The sequence below is a fragment of the Marmota flaviventris genome, unplaced genomic scaffold (genome assembly GCF_047511675.1).
Source record: "Marmota flaviventris isolate mMarFla1 unplaced genomic scaffold, mMarFla1.hap1 Scaffold_61, whole genome shotgun sequence".
Taxonomy (NCBI): Eukaryota; Metazoa; Chordata; class Mammalia; order Rodentia; family Sciuridae; genus Marmota; species Marmota flaviventris.
Window position 1 is genome coordinate 130,170 of NW_027288407.1, and position 21,775 is coordinate 151,944.

Sequence of the window (21,775 nt, forward strand, 5' to 3'; positions counted from 1 at the left end):
TTCACTATTTGTTGCAATCAAGTCACTGAATCTGCCCACCCATAAAATGACAAAGATACTAAGCTCCACATGCAGGATGGGATGCTATTCTCCTGTATTGTTTTGAACTCTTGTATATGAAAGATTTTTTTCCCATCATTTTTATCAATGTAGTCAATATTTCTCAGTAAATATACATTTATTTGTTGCTTTCACTTATAATTTAATATTAAAGTTTTTTATTTTATTGCTCATATTTTCCAGCTTTCAATCTTTCAGGATTTTTACTTTAGTTCTTATGTCATTTATCAGGAATTCACATGTGGGAAACCTTGAGAGACTCTCCTCCTACTCTTCATTCTCTTCCTCCTTCATATGTTAAGGCTCATTTTTTTTTTAAATTTATCTTTCATGATGCTAGAATCACCACTTTCTCCAGGGAAATATACACATTTTTACTGGTATTTTTAGGGCAACTTGTGTAATTTGTCAGGACCAATGCAAAATGAAAACTTAGACTCCCTGTCTAAAAGCAGGTGACCTCTACCATTGACATCATGCCACAGAAATCTATTTCTTTCTTCTGTGATCTCTTCACATGTCATTGTACAATTTGTCTTTTAATTGTCCTTCTTACTACAGAATTTTAAATTATTAGCAAGACTTCTAACATTCATCTTTTTGTATGCCATATCAATTCTAAATGCAAATTTATGAGAAAGTCACATTGGAGAGCTTACACATCCATGTTGTGTTCATTAATACCAAAGCAGTGAATATGTTACACAGAACCAGTGCAATTGCATTTATTACACCCTGATAACTGTGAACAATTTCTCCATCTGGTTTGTTAATGAGTTTGAAAGAGCTGGGAGAAAAGTGACTGTGGATTACCCTGCTTTCCCTATCCCTTCACATCCTCAGCTGGAAAGTTGGGTTAACACAGTGAAATACCTTGAGTGACAAAGCTGTCTTCTTTCTATATTTGAATCTAATTCTGGTTCGACATTAATGTGTGTCCTACCTGGGTTTCATCATGCTCCCTTTTTTTATATACTTGTGGATAGGACATGGTCACTTTGTACCCAACTCTCTCTTAGCTCCCATATTTCCTTGGCCCACTGGAATTTGTGATAATGGGAATGAAAACTCAATGTTTATGAGGTGTCCAAAAGCACTATACCTGCAGGTTACATTTATGTGCTGTGTTTATACCTGTGGTCCATTGCCTTCTTGGAATTTACTTTTGAAAAATAAGTAGTAAGATAAAATCAATAAAAATTATGATAGCAACAGTGAATATTCAATCAAGAACAGGTCCACTTTGAGCAGGAATCCTGACTGTGTAGGAAGAGCATCATGGGGCTAGTCCTCCTTTCCCTGCCTTCTGGCTTCAACACCCTCTTCATCATCTTTCCCTCCCTCAGTCCCTTGTATCCTCCCTTCCTCCCTTGCACAATAGTAAGAACACTAAGTAGGATATATGTACTCTGAAAACATGTAAGTGAACATTATACTATTGTAAAGTGTAACTACAGAATTATGCTGCAAATATCTAGAAGTTGTTTACCTTATGCAATTAAAATTTTATATCCATTGAAGAGCAGCACCACATTTTACCCTAACCACATTTCTTTGTAAACAGCATGCTACTCTCTGTTTATATATTGCAACTAGAGATTGAACCCACAGCACTTAATTACTGAGTCACTTCCCCAGAGTTTTATTTATTTATTTATTTATTTTAATTTAGAGTCTGGGTCTCACTCAGTTGCTTAGGGCCTGGCTAACGTGATGAGGCTGGTTTTTAACTTGTGGTCCTCCCACGTCAGCTTCTCAAATCACTGATATTCAAGGTATGTCCCACTGTACCCAGCTCACTTAATGGTTTCTCATAGGGATATTTTGTGTTTCAGATTTTATACTCTTCTCAGGTGATGTGTCAGTCATTTCTCTCATTCCAACAGTTGAATCTCTTCGCTGTTCATGCTTTACTGTGCTGTGTAGAAGCTTTTGGTTTAATGGAATTATACTTCTCTGTTCATGGTTCTCTTCCCTGTCCTTTTATTGTCATAGCAAAAGGACCATTACCTAGAGCTATCTTGTAAAGTGTTTCTTCTGTGTTTTCTTTGTATGTTTTGCTCACAAACTTATGCTCTTCTTTCTTTTTTTCTATTTTAGATTAAAAATAGCAACTTCATCTGCTTGTGTTGTATGGCATGATATTTTAATACATATAACACTGTGTAGTGATCATATTTGTCACCTTAGTAGGATGGGAAGAGATTGGTAAATGGGACCCCAGTACTGTCTTCCAGGAATTATACAGGTTCACCTCTCACTTTACATTTTCTCCTCTTTGAGTTGATGTTTGATATGATGTAAGATAAATTTTTGTTTTCTTTCTTCCCTGTGCAGATATTGAGTGTCCTCAGCACCATCTGTTAAAGAGACTAACTATCCTTTATTCATTCTGTATTATTGGCCCCATTCTCAAAGATGATTGTGCAGTGAATGTCTGGGCTTATCCTTGTTCTCTTTTCTGTGCATTGGTCTATATGTTGCTTTCTATTTCAGTAAAACAGTGTTTTAATTATTGTATTTTGTAATTTATTTGATTCTATCTTTTTGGCATTTGTTAAAATTAGCTATACATAACAGTATAATGCATTGACACAGCATACATAAATGGAGTATAACTTCACATTTTTTCTTTTTGTACATGATGCAGAATTACACCAGTCATGTAATTGCATAAGCATGCAGGGTAATAATATCTGATCCATTTCATGATCCTTCAAAACCGCATACCTCTTTCCCTCCCTTACTAACCTCTCTATAAATCAAAGTGTATTTATTCTTCCCTAGTGCCTTCCATTGTGAATTAGCATCTGCACATCAGATAAAATATTAAGCCTTTGAAATTTTGTTATTGGTTTATTTAGCTTAGCATGGTATTCTCAAGTTATATATGCCAGCAAGTGGCATAACTTTATTATTTCTAGGGTTGAGTAATTTTCCATACACACACACACACACACACAACACACACACAAACACACAAACATACAGCCACACAGGCTAATCTATCTGTGTGTGGCTGTATGTTTGTTTGTGTGTGTGTATAAATATATATATATATATATATATATATATATATATATATATATATATATATATATATCTTATATATAAATGTTATATTATTTATATTATATATAACATTTTATTTATTCATTTATATGTTGAAGGATACCTAGGTTGGTTCCGTAGCTTAGCTATTGTGAATACATTGATATGGCACAAGCAATGTATGAGTGTACCTTTGCCTCCCACATTCTCATGAACAATATTATTGCTTGTATTCTTGATAATTGCCATTATGACTGCAGTGAAATAAAATATTGAAATAGCTTTTATTTGCATTTTTCTAATTGCTAAAGATGATGGTCTTTTTAATGTGTTTGTTGATCAATTGTATTTCTTCTTTTGTGAAGTGTCTTTTCAGTTCCTTCATCCATTTGTTGATGGGTTATGTCTCTTTTTTTGGCAATAAGTTTGTTGAGTTCTTTATATATCTTGGAGATTTCTGCTCTATTTGATGTGTTTGTGGTAAGGATTTATTCTCCCATTCTGTAGGCTCTCTCTTCATGTTATAGATTGATTCCTTTGCAGAGAATAAGCTTCTTAGTTTGAATCCATCCCATTTATTGATTCCTAATTTTACTGTTTGTATTTTAGGAGTCTTGTTCAAGAAGTCAGGTCCTAAGCTAACAGGATGAGGATGTGGACATTTTTTTTTGTTAGGGTCTCCATTCTCATGTCTAAATCTTTTATCTACTTTGAATTGATTTTTGAGCACAGTGAGATATAGAAGTTTAATTTCATCTTTCTACATATGGATTTCCAGTTTTCCCAGCACCAACTGTTGAAGAGGCTTTCTTTTCTCCAATTTATGTTTTTTTCACCTTTGTCTAGTATGGATTGGTCTATATGTCTTTTGGTACTTTTTTTTTTTCTTTTTTTACTATGTCTCTGTAGTAGAGTTTAAGGTCTAGTATCGTGATGCCTACTGATTCACTCCTTTTGTTGAGAATTGCTTTGGCTATTGTGGCTCTCCTATTTTTTCAAATGAATTTCATGATTGCTTTTTATAGTTTTATGAAGAATGTCATTGGGAGATTAAAAGGAATTGCATTGAATCTCTATAACTATTTTGTTAGTATCACCATTTTGACTATGATCATTCTGCCTATCCAAGAGTATGTAACATCTTTACATTTTCTCAGAACTTCATTTTCTATCTTTAGTGTTCTGTGGTATTCATTGTAGAGGTATTTTACCTCTTTTTTAGTTTGATTCCCAAGTATTTTATTTTATTCTTTCTTTTTCTTTTTGAGGCCATTGTTAATAGGGTGGTTTACCTAATTTGTTTTTACATTGGATTCATTGCTTCATTGCCGCAGTCCGGCTGCAGCAAACCAGGCGGGGGGTGTGACGAACAACTTGTGTACATTGATACAGCAGGAATGGGAGCTGTTTACTGTAGGACAGGAGCGGTATTTATACATTCCACACAGCTTGTCTTATTAGCATAAACTAGATACAGCAGTCAACCAATAAGGAATCTCCACACTTAATGGCTTGCTTTTGCTACTTCACAAACCACTTCCTCTGGCATTTTGCCAGGCGCCATCCAGACTTGTTTACAGACTCGAACACTTCATTATAAAAATTCGTTTGGTTTTTGAGTGTTTATTTCATGTTATACTATTTTACTAAATTTATTAGTCAAGAAAGTTTTCAGGTGAAATTTTTTGGATTTTCTAAATATAGAAGCATGCCATTAGCAAATAGTGATAGTTTGATTTCCTATTTTTCTATTCATTATCTTTAATTCTTTCTTCTAATTGTTTTGGATAGAGGTTCAAGGATGATGTTGAATAAAATGGCAAAAAAAAGGCATCTTTTTGCTTTTTTTCAATTTTAGAGGGAATTCTTTAATTTTTTCTCCCTTAATAATAATGTTTCTGAGGAGCCCCCACATAAGGGCCAGGCACAGAGCCCACTGGCAGGGTGGGTGTTAGAGTCTGTAAACAAGTCAAAATAACACCTGGCATTTTGCCAGGGGAATGTTAGAGTTCATAAACAAGTCTAGATGGTGCCTGGAAAAATGCCAGAGGGAGTGGTTTGAGAAGTAACAAAAGCTAGCCATTAAGTGTGGAGATTCCTTATTGGTTGACTGATGTCTCTAGTTTATGCTAATTAGATAAGCTGTGTGGAATGTATAAATACTGCTCCTGTCCTGCAATAAATGGCTCCCACTCCTGCTGTATCAAGGTACACAAGTTATTCGTCACCACCACCCCCCCCCCCCCCCCGGTTATTTTGCTGCAGCCAGCCGGACTGCGGCAGGTGGGCCCAGGACTGACTGGGCAGGGGAGGGGGTGGGAGACCCCAGGACAAAGGCCCTGGCCACCCTCCCCCAGCGGAGCCAGCCTTCGGTGCAGCAGAGGGTGGAAACACTTTTCTATGGTGATGAGGCACTGAGAAGCCTGGGCAATAGCGTCAGTGGCAGTGGCAGCAACTTTGTGTCCCTGGCCCACTTGACCCTGAGGCGCCAAGATGGGCGGCAGGCAGCGTGGTGAAGAATGATGCCCTGAAGCTGAGCCTGAGGGAACAGGTGCCAGCAGAGCCAACTCTGCCCCCTCTATCTGCACACTGCACACACAACAGGTGCCCCCTGACAGCCTGCTCTCCAGCCCTACCTGAGGCTGCTGAAGCTCCCCTCTCCTGAGCTGAGTGCCTCATCATCCAGACCAATGGGCTGGTTACCACTACACCGAGGAGCACACAGTTCCTCTACCCCAAGGTGTTGGCCAACGAGAAGCAGGAGTTCACTGAGGACTTTGTCACGGCCCTGGAGGATTTGGAAAAGCAGCACCAGCTTGGCGAGTGTGCAGCCCCACTGCTGCTGCTGCTGCTGCAGCCTCCGCAGGAGGACCCAGTCAGGCATCAGGCGCCACACCCTCACCCCCCAGCTGACATCGGTCTTCAGGAACCTGAGCAGCTACAGGGGTGGGGCCGGGGGTGCTGCAAATGTCCCCTTCACCTCCAATCCCGTTCCCTTCTCCCCGTCACTGCCGCCCCCCCCCCCACGCACTGCGGCTGCCATGCCTAGCTGTGCTCAAGGATGAGCCACAGAAGGTGCCCGACTTGCCAAGCTTCAGCGAGAGCCTGCGGATATCGCTCATCGACATGGACACATAGTAACACATCCAGGCTGAGCGCAATCGGCTGCTCAACCGCTTTGCAGCCTCCAAGTGCCCCAAGGGCAAACTGGAGCATCTCTCCCTGGAGGAGAAGGTGAAGAGGTCAAGAGCCAGAACAGGACCTGGAGTCCACCAGGAGCCTGATGACTGAGCAGGTGGCGCAGCTCAAGCAGAACGTCCTCAGCCATGTCAACAGTGGCTGCCAGCTGCTGCCCCAGCACCAGGTGCCCTTGTACAGAGCCCAAGCACTGGGTGCATGCGCGGCCCCCCTCCTTGAGGGGCGGGCTCACAAGGGGAGGGAGATGGCCTGAGCGCCCTGGACTTGGGAGGGTGCAACCCTGGCAACCACCTCCCCGAGGGTGCCCAGGACTCGGAGAGGGCCTGGTCCCCAGGGATCCCCATGGGTGCCCTGGGCTTGACAAGCTGGACCCCCTGCTCCTTTAGGGGGGTGGAGTCCATGACCTCCACACCCCCCCCCCCCGCCTCTTTTCCCTGCGCTGCTGCCAGGTGTTGCACAAACCCGCAGGTTGCCCCTTCCTACACACCACTGCGGAAGGGGTCTCTATGGGGCACAGCCTCCAGGCTGCCTTTTCTTTTTCTGTTTTGCTTTTGGGAAAGAGAAGAACAGAGTGTTAGATTCTGCCCCATTTATGTTTCTATTCGTGAACAAATGGTTGTGTGTCCCTGTGTGTTTCCTTGTGTTTTTTTTTAAAGAAATGGGAAAAAGAAAAAAAAATATTAAGCCTTTTCCTTGCTCTCACTACCCACTTTTGTCCTTCCAACACCCCTCCTCCCTGCCTTTTTTGTTCTTTGTTTTTGTTTTGCTAGGAGTCCACATTCCTGTTTGTAAACCTTTGTTCCCTGTTTTCTGTTTTCAGTAAAGTCTCCTTACTCCAAAAAGAAGAAGAAGGAAGAGGAGGAGGAGGAGGAGGAGGAGGAGGAGGAGGAGGAGGAGGAGGAGGAGGAGAATATTGTCCATATGTTTACCACAGATAGCTTTTATAGTATTAAGACATATTTCTATTATACATAGTTTTCTAGTGTTTTGATTATGTATTTAGTCAAATGTTTTTTTTTCTGCATTTATTGAGATATTTTTTTTTTAATTCTTGTCTTTACATCTATTTAATTAAAAAATATGTTTATTGATTTCTATGTATTGAACCAACCCTGCATCTCTGGGACAAAGCCCACTGATCATGTTGTACTATCTTTTTAATATGATTTTGTATGCTGTTTGCCATAATTTTATTGAGAATTATGACATCTCTGTTCATCAGGAATACTGGTCTGAAATGTTCTTTCCTTGATGTGTCTTTGTCTGGTTTTTGCATCAGGTTGATATCAGTTTCATAGAATGAGGTTAGAAGGTCTTTTCTATTTTCTATTTCATAAAATAATTTTAGAAGAATTGGTGTTCATTCTTTTTTCAACTTCTTGTAGAACTGGGCTGAGAATTCCTCTGATCCTGGGTTTTTCTTAGTTGATAGGCTTGTGATAATCCCTGGCTTGTGAGAATTAATGTAATATACTCAAGACTTTATACTTTAGAGGAGAAATGCCTACTCTAACATTAGCCTGCTTTAGCAAATGTTAGTCCTCAAATAACAATATTGTTGAACATTTTTTGTTTTCCCCAGAAGAAGACTGACATCTCCAAGACTCCTTTCTTTAAACATGTATGTGAAAATGTGCATGTGTGTGTGTGTGTGTGTGTGTATCCAATGTTTTGTGATCACTTGGTAAAACTGCATTAAATAGCACAGCCATCACATCAATTTGGGTACTTTACTCAAGCTTTTTAGCCCACATCTTAAATTTTTGATCCATACAACAGTTTTAGCTATAATTTCTATCAGAGTCTCTACATGGAAATATGAAATAATGAGATAAAATATTTTAACACTCTAACTCTCCAATATTATAAAATTTATTTTTAATTGAATTTAATGTTATTCATACTTCACATAATTCTCCTGAAATAAATATAAAAACTTCGAAATAAACAAAACACAAGTATATCAGTCAAGGGAAGTGACAAAGACCGCATGAGAGCAGGATGAATATTATAAAATATTTCTGAATTAAAATCTAAGTTCCATGAAAAGTTGAATCAATATTTTTCATGTTTGTGTATTGAGATAATTACTACACTAAGACATTTAGGTGTTTGTAGAGTAGGAGGATATAAGATACTATTGCAGTGTTAAGAAATAGGGAAATAAGAGGAGCTCTATCATGAACATCATGTTGAATTTTGCTGAAAACCCAAATGTGAAGCCTAGAGATGTTTTGTAGAAAGCAACAAAGTTAAGCAAATAGATCATCAGTTTTCTTGCTTCTGAGTACAGTCTAGAAGGTAATAGTTTACACACATATTTGTAACAAATTCAATAAAATGCTTCATTTCAAGGGAAACTAATAAACCAGGCTGTGGTTGAAGGAACTATCAAGTTCAACTTGTTCAACTGTCTTTAACACATCTATAACCGAGAAGAAAAAATGACTATTTTCCATGAATAAACTCAGTAATAACAAAAAGTTTTCTCAGATAAATGGCTACACTTTGAAAAATGTTGCAATATTCATTAACTCTGGTTCTGCTTATAGAATAGTCTCACAGTTCCTGAAAGACTCATGGGTACAAAGAAATATATATCAAGGGCTTATAGTCTTCTTCAAAAAAAAATTCATTTTTTTCCAAGATTTGGCCATCCTGACATCAATGTGTGGATTCAGATATTTGGGGCAATGCTGTACTCTGATGATCCGGTTACCTTTTTCTTTTAAAATTACAAAAATTTCTGTAGAAAATGTTTACTTTATCCAAACACCCAAAGTGCCATTCTTTGAAAGAATTTAAATTGTCTTTGAAGAGCATTTTTTCTTGAAAGTTTTCAATGAACAAAATCATCCTTTGATATTTGGGTGAAAAATCAGTGAAAATTCCTTTGAAAGTTTGAATACTTCTCAGAAAAAGGTAAAATACCTTTCTCTAAATTATTATAAACTGCTCTTATTACAGAAAAGTCAGTAACGTAATAGAAAATAATTTGGTATTTATTGATGTTGTCTTTTTTTTTTTTTTTTTGGTTGTGTTCCTCGCAAAACAATGTAAGACCTCTCATTAGACCCTGGACATGTATGGCTTGTTGTATAAGAAAATAAATTAAACAAACAATCAAACAAACAAAAAAAAACTAATGTTTTATGTGAGTGTGTATACTTTTAAAATATATTTTTCAGGTTTTTCAACTAAAACCAATTCAGAGTAATGACACCTAATATAAATGGATATGCCTCCCATAGAGCTTTATTTTCCAAATGACTAGTTTGTGAGAAGTAAATATGAAGAGTGAACTGAGACATCTTCTCTTAGAAAGAAATCAAGGAATGAATGGAGAGTGAGAGATAAGATGGAAATAACCGATAAAATGAGGAAAGAAGAAAATAGAGAAGAGAGAAAGGAAAAAAAGACATTTGACTTTTTTTTTTTCATTTGGGAATGAAGACATGTTAAACAACTTCTTCCTGAGGGAGCCAGTTTTCCTTCCAATTACTCCCTTTCCATTATACTCCATCTTCTCATTCTCTCACACTCATTATGTTGAATATATAGCAGATATACATTGTGATTATGAACTAATCTGTGCTTGAAGATAATTTCTTCAGCCACTGTAGAGTCCAGCTTAGCCATGGGCAGGTAGTTTAAGAACTGTGAAAAAAAAGAACTGTGGTTGCCAATCATGCAGGATTTTCTTTTTCCCATTCTAGGAACCAAAATGAGAACCTCTTTTCTGTTAACCTTAGCTGAGAATGTAAGCGAAGGTTCTGACTGGCCCTGATTATATCCAACTCTACTAAATATTGTTGTGAGCGTAATGGAACTTGATCTGGACAGAAATGACTCAAAGTCCCTGTTATCTGTTTGGGGTAGGTTAGTATTAGTAACTACCAAAGCTCAGAAATGCAAGATCTACCCGAAAAGGGTTAATTTATTAAAAAATGAAGAAAGAATATGGAGCTCTCAGTATTACCAAATGCCTACTATTTATCAGATCAATTGGACTGTGTTTCTCAGTAATATCACCCACAATTTATCTGGCCTTTAATGTGTATCAGCACACCTCTTTACTTGGACTATCTTTATTTATTTCAACCAGAGATTTGTTGAGTAAGAAAAAGAAAGTACTCTCATTTTATAGGTAGCATATTGGAAGTGAGGTAGACTTAAAAAATCTCAGATAATTTTCACATGAATATGAGTGTAGTAAAATAAGTTTAGAACATCTTTTCCTTAGTATTCAAAGAATTACTACCTATGTAGCAGAGTGATAAATAACCATTTTTTATTGATGTAAAATCATCTTTTGAATGTAAGGTACTAGTTTATTCACTAAGGACTTATGTTCACTGTTCTCTAAAAAGATAATGAAAATTGTAAAAATAGAAAAAAAAGAAAGAAAAATAAAGTTGTTGGAAATTATTTATTCTTAGTACAAGTTTTATTGTTGAGGACCAGTCCTAGGGCTGTGCGTGTTTGAGGCAAGGAAAATCAGCAAAACTTCTCTGATTGTTTTAATGAACAGACTTTATTTTAAGAAGAGTTTTAGATTTACAGAAAAATGAAGCACATAGTACCTTGATATGATACCCCTTCCCTTATTTAGAGTTTTCACTACTTTTTTCTTTGTATATGACTGAGAAATATTTGATATAAGCAAAAAATCAAAATATTTTGCCAATAGTTTTATTATTAAGTAATTATTAATGGCAATGACTAGTTTAATTATTTATTAAAACACTAATTTTGCAGTTTTTAAAGCATTGACAAATAATAATGTCAATTTTCTTCATGATGGTGTCTTACAGAGTATATTCACCACACCAGAAGTCCCTGTTCTTCACCTCTTTAGCATCTTCTACTCTCCCTGATTTCTTGGCAATGTTTAACATTTTTAATGTTTTGACTTTTACATAATGTCACAAATATGGCATTTCAGACAATATATTCTTTTTGGCAAATATAAATTTATGATGCCTACATTATTTTTATGTTTGATAGTAAATTTCATTTTTTTTAAGTTTTGAATGACCCTCCAGTGTATGGATGTATCACAGTGTTTACATTAATAACAGGTAAATAGCTACTAAAGTCTCTCTTAGCTGCTTCCTGTTTTGGGCAATCATGAATGAAGAAGCTGTGGACATTTGTATGTGGGTTTTGTGTGGACTTAGTTTTTAATTCCATTGAAATAACAGTGAGAAATACAATTAGTGAACCATATTAAGTGCATATTGTAATTTTAAGAAGCTACCAAACTGTCTTCCACAGTGGCTGTCCAATTTTTTGATCCCAACAGCAGTGTATGAGAGTTCTTCTTGTTCCACATCTTTGCCAGCTCTTGATATTGTGAGGTTTGAAATTTTGTAATTTTTTATAGGTGTGTTTAATTTGTAATTTATTAATGACATATAATATTCAGTATTTTTTCTATGCTTTCCAAATATATCGTTTGTTTTCTGAGGAATATATTTATTTATTTCATTCAAATGTAAAACCATTGTATTAGGGTAATACCAAAATACAATAAAATATACATATATAATTCATATTTTGTCATGTTTGGACATACCTATTTACCAATATAACAGTGACCACAATCAAGTTTTTTTTTTACATTGAGAGTTTATGCATATGTTTCTTGGTGCCCTGTTGTAATTTCTACCTCTTGTTGTAATTTCTCCTCCTCCTACAGTGGGGGGGGGGGTGGCAAACCAAACCAAAACAAACAAACAAAAAAAAAACATGGACTGACTTTGTATTGTGATACATGATACAGTAAATTGTAAATCACAAAAATTAATTGTGAGAGCCTTAGTCTGCATAGATGGTGACCTTGGGACAATCAGTCATCCCTCAAACTTAGTGTACTCATCTGTAAGATTAGAAGTCTTCCAATCAGGACTCAAGATAATGGAAAGATAAGGACAAAGTAAATAATGAATGTCTGACACAGAGAAAGCTATTGAATTCTGTTATCCAGTGTTACCATCCAAGCTTTAGTCTGGTGATGCAGAGTACATGTGGGTGACTACAACTCCATAGTTTCTTTCTTTTTATTATATTTTATTTGTTATTTTAAAATATTAATAATGATAGGAAATATTTTGGAATATTATGCATACAGTGAGTATAACTCATTGTAGTCAGAATTCTATATTTGTGGTTCTACATAATACAGTTACTCTGGTCATCTGTTCAAATACAAAGATAAGAAAGTTATGTCCAAATACATAGTTCATTTCTGTAACCTCTGGCTATAATTGTATAGACTTCAGTGTTTTCACGATTTTTTTTTCTTATTGGTGTTATTGAGGTTTAATTCTCATAAGAGTGCCCATCAAAAAATTAATTAAGTATTGACATTTAAAATTTTGTGGTAAAATTACCACAATTACCTTGTTTTAAACATTTTAATAACTGATTTGATTAATTTAATCTGTTAATCAACCACTTAAATGCCTTCCAAGTCCCTGGCAACAAACTCTCTCCTTCCTAACTGTATGATTTTCTAATTTTGGATATTTAATATAAGTGTAATTATCTCTCACCCATACAATCAATAACTGATTCCTACATGGATGGATTAAGAAATAATCTGCTAATGTGCCCCTTTGGATGACATCCTAGGAAGAGACCTTTGTGGTAACTACATGGAGCTATGCACTTGAAGGAACTAACAGTCCATTTTGGGTTCAATGTGCGGTCTCTGGCCAATCTAGATGGACATGTGCTTGGTCAAGTAGCAAATAGGGTGTCATAATGCAGAGGTGATAATCTGTTATGTGGACACAGAAGTATGGGTATGAGTGCTCATTGGATGTGGAGTCTTCAGGACATGAGTCCCAGAGAGAGCCCAGCCTCTGGAAGCATAGGCTGTACCTATACCTGCAGGTGAGTACTGTACAGTAAGCTGGCAAGGATGGAGAAAGAAAACCTGTTACCTAGGGGCTTCCATGCCTCCTTATCCCGAAGAGCAAAGTATGAATGGGATTTGGCAGAAAACCCTTATATGTATGGTCAATATTATGATGTGCTAAGGTATCACCTAGCATGCATGGGCATGTAAGAACAGAAAAGAATGGAGTCAGAATCCCTACATCAATTCATATACACATACACACACACACACACACACACACACACACACACACTCAAAATATATCACAGAACTCAACGCAAAACTAAAACTACAAACTTTTAGGAAAAAAAACAGGAATACATCATTTTGGCCTTATATTTAGTAGTGGTTGCTAATATAAGGCACCAGTAAAGCAATAATGGAAGTAATAAGTAAATTGAACTTTGCTGAAAATAAAAGCTTCTAAGCATCAAAGAATGCACTAAGAAATTGAATTGACAACTCAGAGAATGGAAAAAAATATTTGTAAGTCATAGTTTATAACTCAGAAATGACTGTTCCCAAATATAGAAAGAACTGTTACAACTAAACACAAATAAAATCCAATAAAATGTATCCAAAGACTTGGATGTGCACTTCTCTAAAGATCATTATGTTTGCAAAACAGTAATCATTTTATCATTTATCATTAAGGAATTGCAAATCAAAGTCATAACAAGAGACCACTTTATGGCTAGAAGGCTACAATCAAAGACATGGACAGTAGCATATGTTCTCAGGACACACTGTGACCTGGGTGAAAAAATGTAAAGAATGTGCCTACTTTCTAGTACAGTCAGGTAACTCCTTCCATGTTAGTCACAGACTTACTAAATGACCCAGCAATCCTACTCTAATTGTACACCCAAGAGAAACAAAGGTATATGAGTATTCACAGCAGCTTTATTCAAATAGCCAAAAAGTACAAGTGACTCAGTCAACTAACAATACAGATTAATAAATATGGCATTTCCATCTAATGGAATGTTGTTCTGCAATAGAAAGGAATGGAATACTGATGACATGCTATTATATGAATAAACCTTGAAAATATTAGGCCAACTCAAAGAAGCCAGTTATAAAAAAGACAGGGTCTCACTTAAGGCTCTGATTTTATCCTTGATGAAGGAAGAGCCACTAGGTACTTTGTCCCAAGTGCAGACAGCCACACACCTCTCTAGGCACAGTTAGAGAAAGGTTCACTGAAAAGTTCTAAGGTGAAGCCAGGTTTCTCAGCATGCTTTGCATGGTTTCTCCCCCAAGTTCCCTGATGTCACAATTCCTTTCAACACCTATTCTTCTAGTAGATCCTCCAGACAGAAGGCAGCATCTTCCAGGATATTTCTTGTCGTGCCATGTCATTGCCCTGCCCAAACTTCTCCATTCCTGCCTTTCTCTGGACCTCACCAGAGAGCCACTTTCAAGGTTACTCAGGGCAGAGCTCAATGCTCTAAGGCAGCAGGACTTACAGCCTCTAGGAGGTGCTCTTCTTAGAGTCATGGGCTAATGGAAGAGAGGGGACTCAGGAAAAAGTGCATCATGTAATTTATATCACAGAATTTTCCTATGGTATGTAAAGTATATACATATTTTGAATAGAGGTTTACATGTCCCAAATGAAGGTGTCATTTCTTATTTTCAGAAATCTGTCACTTTAAAAAACTCTAATAGAAGGCCACATTTGTCATATTTATGACCTTCATTCAGTTGTATGTTGAAAACAAAAGTTGTATGTTTTCCTCTGACCCAATATTAATATCGCTAATGGCATAATGACTTATTCAACCAAAATTTCAGGCAAGGATTTATGAACAGCCTGCCATCACCAACTAAACCCTCCCAAATGAATCCTCAAATGAACACCTCACCAGGCTGGATATCCCAGCATGTGGCACCATCTAATATATGTATTGAAGTTGAGTCACCTGCCATCCTCACTGAGAACTCACCTCTCTGTTCTTTTAGACTCACTGCTCCTTCACTGGAACCCCTCAGTTGTTTGTTTTTTTCATTTTAAACACTGTATTGTGGTTAAAATAGACATGACATAAAGTTTTACATGTTAAGCATTTTTTTAAAAAATATTTTTTAGTTGTAGATGCACATAATAACTTTATTTTTCTATATGCAGTGCTGAGGATTGAACCCAGGACCTTGAATGTTCTAGGTGAGTGCTCTATCACTGAGTCACAACCTCAGCCCTCAATTTTTTTTTTAAATGTAATTATTTTCCTCAATATAAATACTCTCAGGTCCATAGCATATTTGAGAAATATTGCTATCCCTGAATATATGAATTTAATTCATTTCAGCAAAATTCTACCATATACATTTCCTCTATTTTAGAAGAGTAGATGGTGGCCAAGTGCTAGGAAATACTTCTTCAGGCCTTTGGTAAAACCACTATAGAATCAAGGAATCCCTGTAATGAATAGAGTATTTGAAAATAATTCAGGCCTAATTGTTATTGGTTATCTATTTTGGGCTTGTATTTATTTTATAATGTAGATATCCTCATTATATTTTTAGATTATTATTAGTGGTTATTAGAACATAATCATGGGCTGGGGTTGTGGCTCAGTGGCAGAGCTCCTGCCTTGCATGTGTGAGGCACTGGGTTTGATTCTGTATCCTACATATAAATAAACGAGTAAAGCAAAGGTCAATCAACAACTTTAAAAAGTCATAAATAAAACGCTTAATCATATACCTATTAGTTTCATTCACTTGTACTATATTTATCCACATTAGTCATGTAAAAAAAGACTATTTCTTTAATTATGACAGCGTGAATATCAGGAGGAGGATTCCTCTTTAGTTGTGGAAATTTTGATTTTTACAATAACAGCCCAATTATTTAGGTAAAGTACATGTAAACATGTACTGTATATATTACTTTTTTTTATTTAATACTTCCTTATTTTTCCATAAATTGCTGAATTTTAATATTGTTTTATTTTATTTTACTGTCATTTTTAGAGCTGTAAACAATGTTGGAACCTGATTCACTAAATGCTGTCATATTTAAAAGGGCCCTTCCGGTTTTTATTCTGAAGCTATAATTTTTTATAGGACTGTATCATGGTATTTAGGCATTTCAGTACTGTTTTCAACATGAAATTATATTATTTTCGGTTTCTTGATGTAAAACATGAACTATACTAGCAACTATTCTCCTACAGTAGTTAGGGCAGAAGTAGTTCTTGATTAATATCAGTGGGGAATAGTCAGCCCATTTTATAGAAACTTTGGATGTAGACTGCCATCCACTTATTTAGAGCGAGTAATGTTTTATGCTGGAAAGTAAAAATTATTTATAGGATTGATTTAACAACCAATGTTACTTTTGAGAGAAAACAGATTAGATTTATTGAACTTGTAGATTTTCTTTTTCAAGGCCCAACTTTTTCCTCATTTAAATTAATTGTGGGCTCAAGTATCATTGAAAGTCTTCACTGGCCATCAATTGTGATAAAGCTACTGTTTATATTTAAGAAGAAAGTTATATTACTGTATTTATTTTAGACTTAAATATATAATCTTCACAAAAAACTGAAGAACATATTTATACTTGAAAAAAAGCTTTAACCACTAATTCTTAATTAGGGTATTTTTAATAAATGTTCTTTCTTGGTCTCTATCAGGGAAGCATTGTTCAAAGTGTCACCTCTGGACTGGTGCAGTTTTGGAAATTATTACTTATTTGAAATGATATAGAAATTGAACATAAGAACTTCAAACATGTTATAGTAGTTTAGCAGAGTCATTTTATGCTTATTGAATCTAACAATAACAAAATTTTGAGTTATGTCTTTGTTTCTTTATTTCAGTGTCCTAATAATTTATTTGCATTTTACAAAACTCTCCCTGGGAACAAAACAAAGACTAGAACACTCCCCATATCAGCATCATGTGTATGAAATAAAGAAGATGTAAGAAAAAACAGGGACAGAGTGAACTTAAATTATGGTTTTCAACTCCTATAAGTTTTCTGAGAATTGTAATTTTTTTCTGTATTCAAAATCTCCTATTTCCATGACATGTTTAATTGTGTTTCCTGGCTTACTCTTAATATGCTCTAGTTATAACTTTTTTTAATGGAAAAAGTAGCAGATTTTTATTATCATTATCAATGCCAAACAAGACTTTAAATCAATTAAAATCTTTCATTAAGCATAAAATTACTTTCACATTTGCTACAATCACAGTAAATAGGTTCTTTGTATAAAGGGACAATCTTTGGAATTTAAAATATCCCCAACTGAAAGATTACATATTTAAAACTCTGTCTGTTGCTCATATAATAGTGGATTACTCAAATTAAATGTTATACTCTCTTAAATAAGATAAAATGGAAATAATTCACTCATAAGATTTATAAACCATATTTATTTATAAAATACTATCCTCAGAATTATAATCTCATCAAGCTTCAATTGGAGCAAAATTATAATCACTTAAATAAAAGCACTTACGTAAACCAAAAATGAGAACTATATTACTTTTGAAGGCAGATAAAAAATTATTGTCAAGTTTCCTGTTGTACTTCTGAATGTTCAGTAGCAGAATCTTTTGAAGGTGGAATCCACCCTGAAGGGAACTCACTTCTACTTTCAGAATGCAGGGGAGAGAGGAAATCCAGCTCTGGGGGGAGATAATGAAGAAAACATCATGGTCCCATTGAGAATGGAGGGGGTGGTGGCCTTGGTTGGAAAATATTCTTGAGATGCTCCATACATGTTTTCTGGAGGAGGTGGAAGAAAAAAAGGTCCTCTTCTCATGAACTTACTCCTTGGATCCATTGGAAACAATGGATGTTTGATATGAGGGAAAGGTAAGAAAGCAAAGCCAGAGTCAGTTGCTTGGATTCCAGCAGGGAGAGATGAATCAGTTTCATTGGAATCACCAAGATCAACTTGGTATCCTTTCTACTGGCTTTCATTTCTGAAGATGAGGCCCATTCAATTAATCCAAGGGCAGCATATTGGAACTTCTGACTTCTGCTTATCAAGATGGTCTACTACCATAATTAGAATAACATCCATCTTGCCTTTGTAGAGGAAGATGTGGCTGGTGGCAGGATCATTATCCTATGGGCCTGTTCCCATGGAGGTGCCAGGGGCCCAGCACCAGAAGGTGCTCTCTGAAGATCACTTCACAAATCACAGCTTGATTCTCTTTTTGAACTGCTGATAAGATGGTCCAGAGGATTCTCTGGGCCCTTTGGCCTCTTTCTCCTCCCAATGGCACCAAAGGTGAGAGTATGAGTGGACCCTTCTTTTCCGAATGAGAAGGTCTTATTTCACATGAAGTTTGACTCAATGTTGAGGAACTATTTGGGGAATTCTGCTGGCAAAGACTGAATATGAAACATCAAGCACAGAAGGATATTTTTCCACAAGTTTAAATTTGAAATCCATTTCAGTTTATTTTTGTCTATTGAGAGCATTTTGTTTCCTTAAATCATTGAGGTATCTTTCAGCATTCTGAGCTGCCAACACATTATCATGTGCTTTTTTTCTCATAGTAAATAAAGTGTGCCTGATAAGAACAAATGGTTCTCTTGAATTCTTCAAGATCTTTGGCTTGCTTTCTATAGGTCTGCAGTGGTTTAGTCATATGGCTGATCTTTTCCTCCACTTTGGAATGTTTCTCCTCTTGCTCTACCTGGTAATTTTCTTCTCTTATTAATTTCCTTTGGAGTTTCATTACATTTTCTTGATATAGTTCCATCATGACTTTAAGTTTATGCTAAAGATTCCGATTTTTGACTTTCAAATTCTGTATTTTCTGCTTGCAAAGCGTGCTGTATGTATACACATGGATGTATAACCAATGTGATCCTGCAATCTGTACACGTGGAAAAATGACAATTTATACCCTATTTGAATCAAATGTATGATATGTCAAGATCATTGTAATGTCTTGGACAACTAATAAAAAAATAAATAAATTTTTTTTAAAAGACAATGTAAAAAAAGATGCTTGTTCTGTCTTAAGATGGTTAATGTTCTATACAGTCTTCCTTTGTTTTACCTACATCAGATAATAAAGTAAAAATTTTATTTCTTTCTCTAAGCTTTTAAAAGAGGCCTTTAACTTAGCAACATAAACCAGTTTTTAAAGCTCCTTTTGGCTGATCTTCTAAATGAGCACCAATTTCTGACTCACTTTCCATTTCCAATTCCAAGTTACCACCATCTGTTAGCACTTCTCCAAGCACAGGAACCCAATCTTTCATCTGCAGCAAGTGTTCATTCAGAGACTTAATGTGATTTTCTTTATTTTTTAAAACTTGTTCTGCATGTACTTTAGAGTGTTCATATGCCGTTTATTAAGGCAATTCAGTTTTTCTTTTCATACTTCAACTTCTTATAAAAGCTATTTTTGACTTTCCTGAAGTTGGGGATTTTTATTCAAAGAATTTTTTTATTGCTACCATAACTCCTTCTTTATTTATTTGACATATTCTCAAGGTTGTTTTACTTTCAGGTATTTGTGATTTGAGGAATTTTGATTTATCTACTAGAAACTTAATTTTTTTATATATCTCACTATCAATTCATCCTGTTGAGAATGTTTAGCTTTCTCTTCTTGTAGCTCTTTTTCTAGAAAGAATATTTCATCCTCAGGTTTAGATACAGATCTATCCAGGTTTTTATATATTGCCACCAAATTTTCTGCTTTTATTGACTCTTTCTCCAAAATGACATCCTTTAAAGATGACTTTAAGCCATATACACAATATATAAAGAGCTCTTACAATTCAATAATAAAAGATAACATAATTAAAAAAGGCCAAGGATACAAACAGAAATGTCTACAAAGATAAACAAATAGCCAATAAAACACAAAAAAATGCAGTCTCACTGGCCCTTGGCAAATGCAAATCAAGTGAGAGGCCACCGCACACCCACCAGGACATCTACGGTGGACAGTAACAGATGTCAAGTGGCATATGGAAAAACCAAGACCCTCAGACATTCGTGGTAGGAGTATGGCAATAAAGCCATCTTACTGGCAGTTCCTTGGAAGGTCAAAGGTGCTCTGTGACACAGCAGCTCTACCTCTCCACACAGATCCAAAAGAAAGAAACTGCAGTCCCTGCACATCTGCGGCAGCATCACTCCTACAGCCAAACCTCCCAACGGGCTGGGGCTGATGAGTGCACAGATCCATGAGCTGGTGAAGGCCCCATGCAGTGGGTGCTCCTCAGCCACGGGGGATTCAAGGGCCTGGAGGACAAGGGTGAATCCTGTCAGTCACACCCCACACAGCCACAGATGGCTAAGGGACAGAAAGCAGCCTCCCACTGCCTGAGGTCAGGGTGATGGATGGGACACAGCAGCAGAGGGGCTGTGGATGGCTGACAGGGATGGGGGTTGCAGTGTTCTAAAACCGACTGTGGTGGCAGCCTTGTGATTTTGTGGACACACTAAGCACTGCTTGAGTTTTCCAGGGTGTAGGAGCTGTATCTCACAGAGGGCTGTTCAAAGCCCCACCTGGGACTAGGCCACAGGCTCCCACTGAGACCAGGCCACACCACTGCCTATGGCCTGGTGCCTATGGCCTGGAGCTAGCCTGGCACGGGAGGCACTGGGCTCCCTCCTTAGCCCCACACAGAAGAAAACGAGGAGGCCAAGTCCGCCATCCAGACTCACCACCTAAGACTTTTAAAAAAGACTGGATGCTGCAGAGGCCCACGCCTGTCATCTCAGCAGCTTGGGAGGCTGAGGCAGGAGGATCGTACCTGGAGGCCAGCCTCAGCAAAAGAAAGGTGCTAAATAAGCAGCTCGGTGAGTCTCTGTCTCTAAATGCATTGGGTGGGGGGGTGGGCCTTGAAGCCAGGTGCTGCTGGGGTGGACACTTGCTGGCTCTGGCCTGGGCAGGTCCCTGAGTCAGGACAGCCCCACGGGCTCTCAGCAAGTCAGGACTTCCCACTGCCCCCGAGGTCCCACGTGCGAAGCCAGGAGAAAAAGCCCTCAGCCAACACTATACCTTCTTCCCCTGTCCCTCATGAGTTCCGGGGTCAGACATGGGTCTGTGAGGCAGGGAGAGGGAAGGTCCCCTTGGGAGCAGCCTGTGGGCAGCAGGTCAGAAGTCGCCGACAGTGTTCTCATGTCCCAGATACTCTTCAGCCTCCGCCCCAACCCCATCTTGCCCAGAGCCCTGGGTCCTGGCCCAGTCCAGCATTGGTCACAGTACAGCCTGCCTCTGGGCTGCACGCTCCCTGGACACCAGGTCACAGCCCCTGCTCCTGGGCTTGGGGGGCAGGGCCATGTCCCTCAGTGCTACTCAACCACGTCCCCGGGACTAGGCACCAGAGTCCTGTTCTGGAGACCACGGGGCTCCATCCCCACAGGCAGGTTCTCGGGCCAGAGCCACCTTCCCATGGAGCTTTCTCTGGGGCTCAGGGTGGACAGAGCAGCACTCTCTGTAGACACCTGCTGGCCAGGCCAGGGACCCTGGGAGGGGGCTGTGAGCAGGGCTCCCCAGCAGGGGGTGCCATGTATCCACGTGGAGCCCTCGGCCAGCCAGGAAGGACCCAGATAGGGGAAC

The 21,775-nt window shown here is 37.5% G+C and overlaps 1 pseudogene; it reads left to right on the forward strand.

Moving 5' to 3' along the window:
* Positions 1 to 7,284, forward strand: part of LOC139704440 (transcription factor JunD-like) — an 81,887-nt pseudogene extending 74,603 nt beyond the window's left edge.
* The last annotated feature ends 14,491 nt before the right edge of the window (positions 7,285 to 21,775 follow it).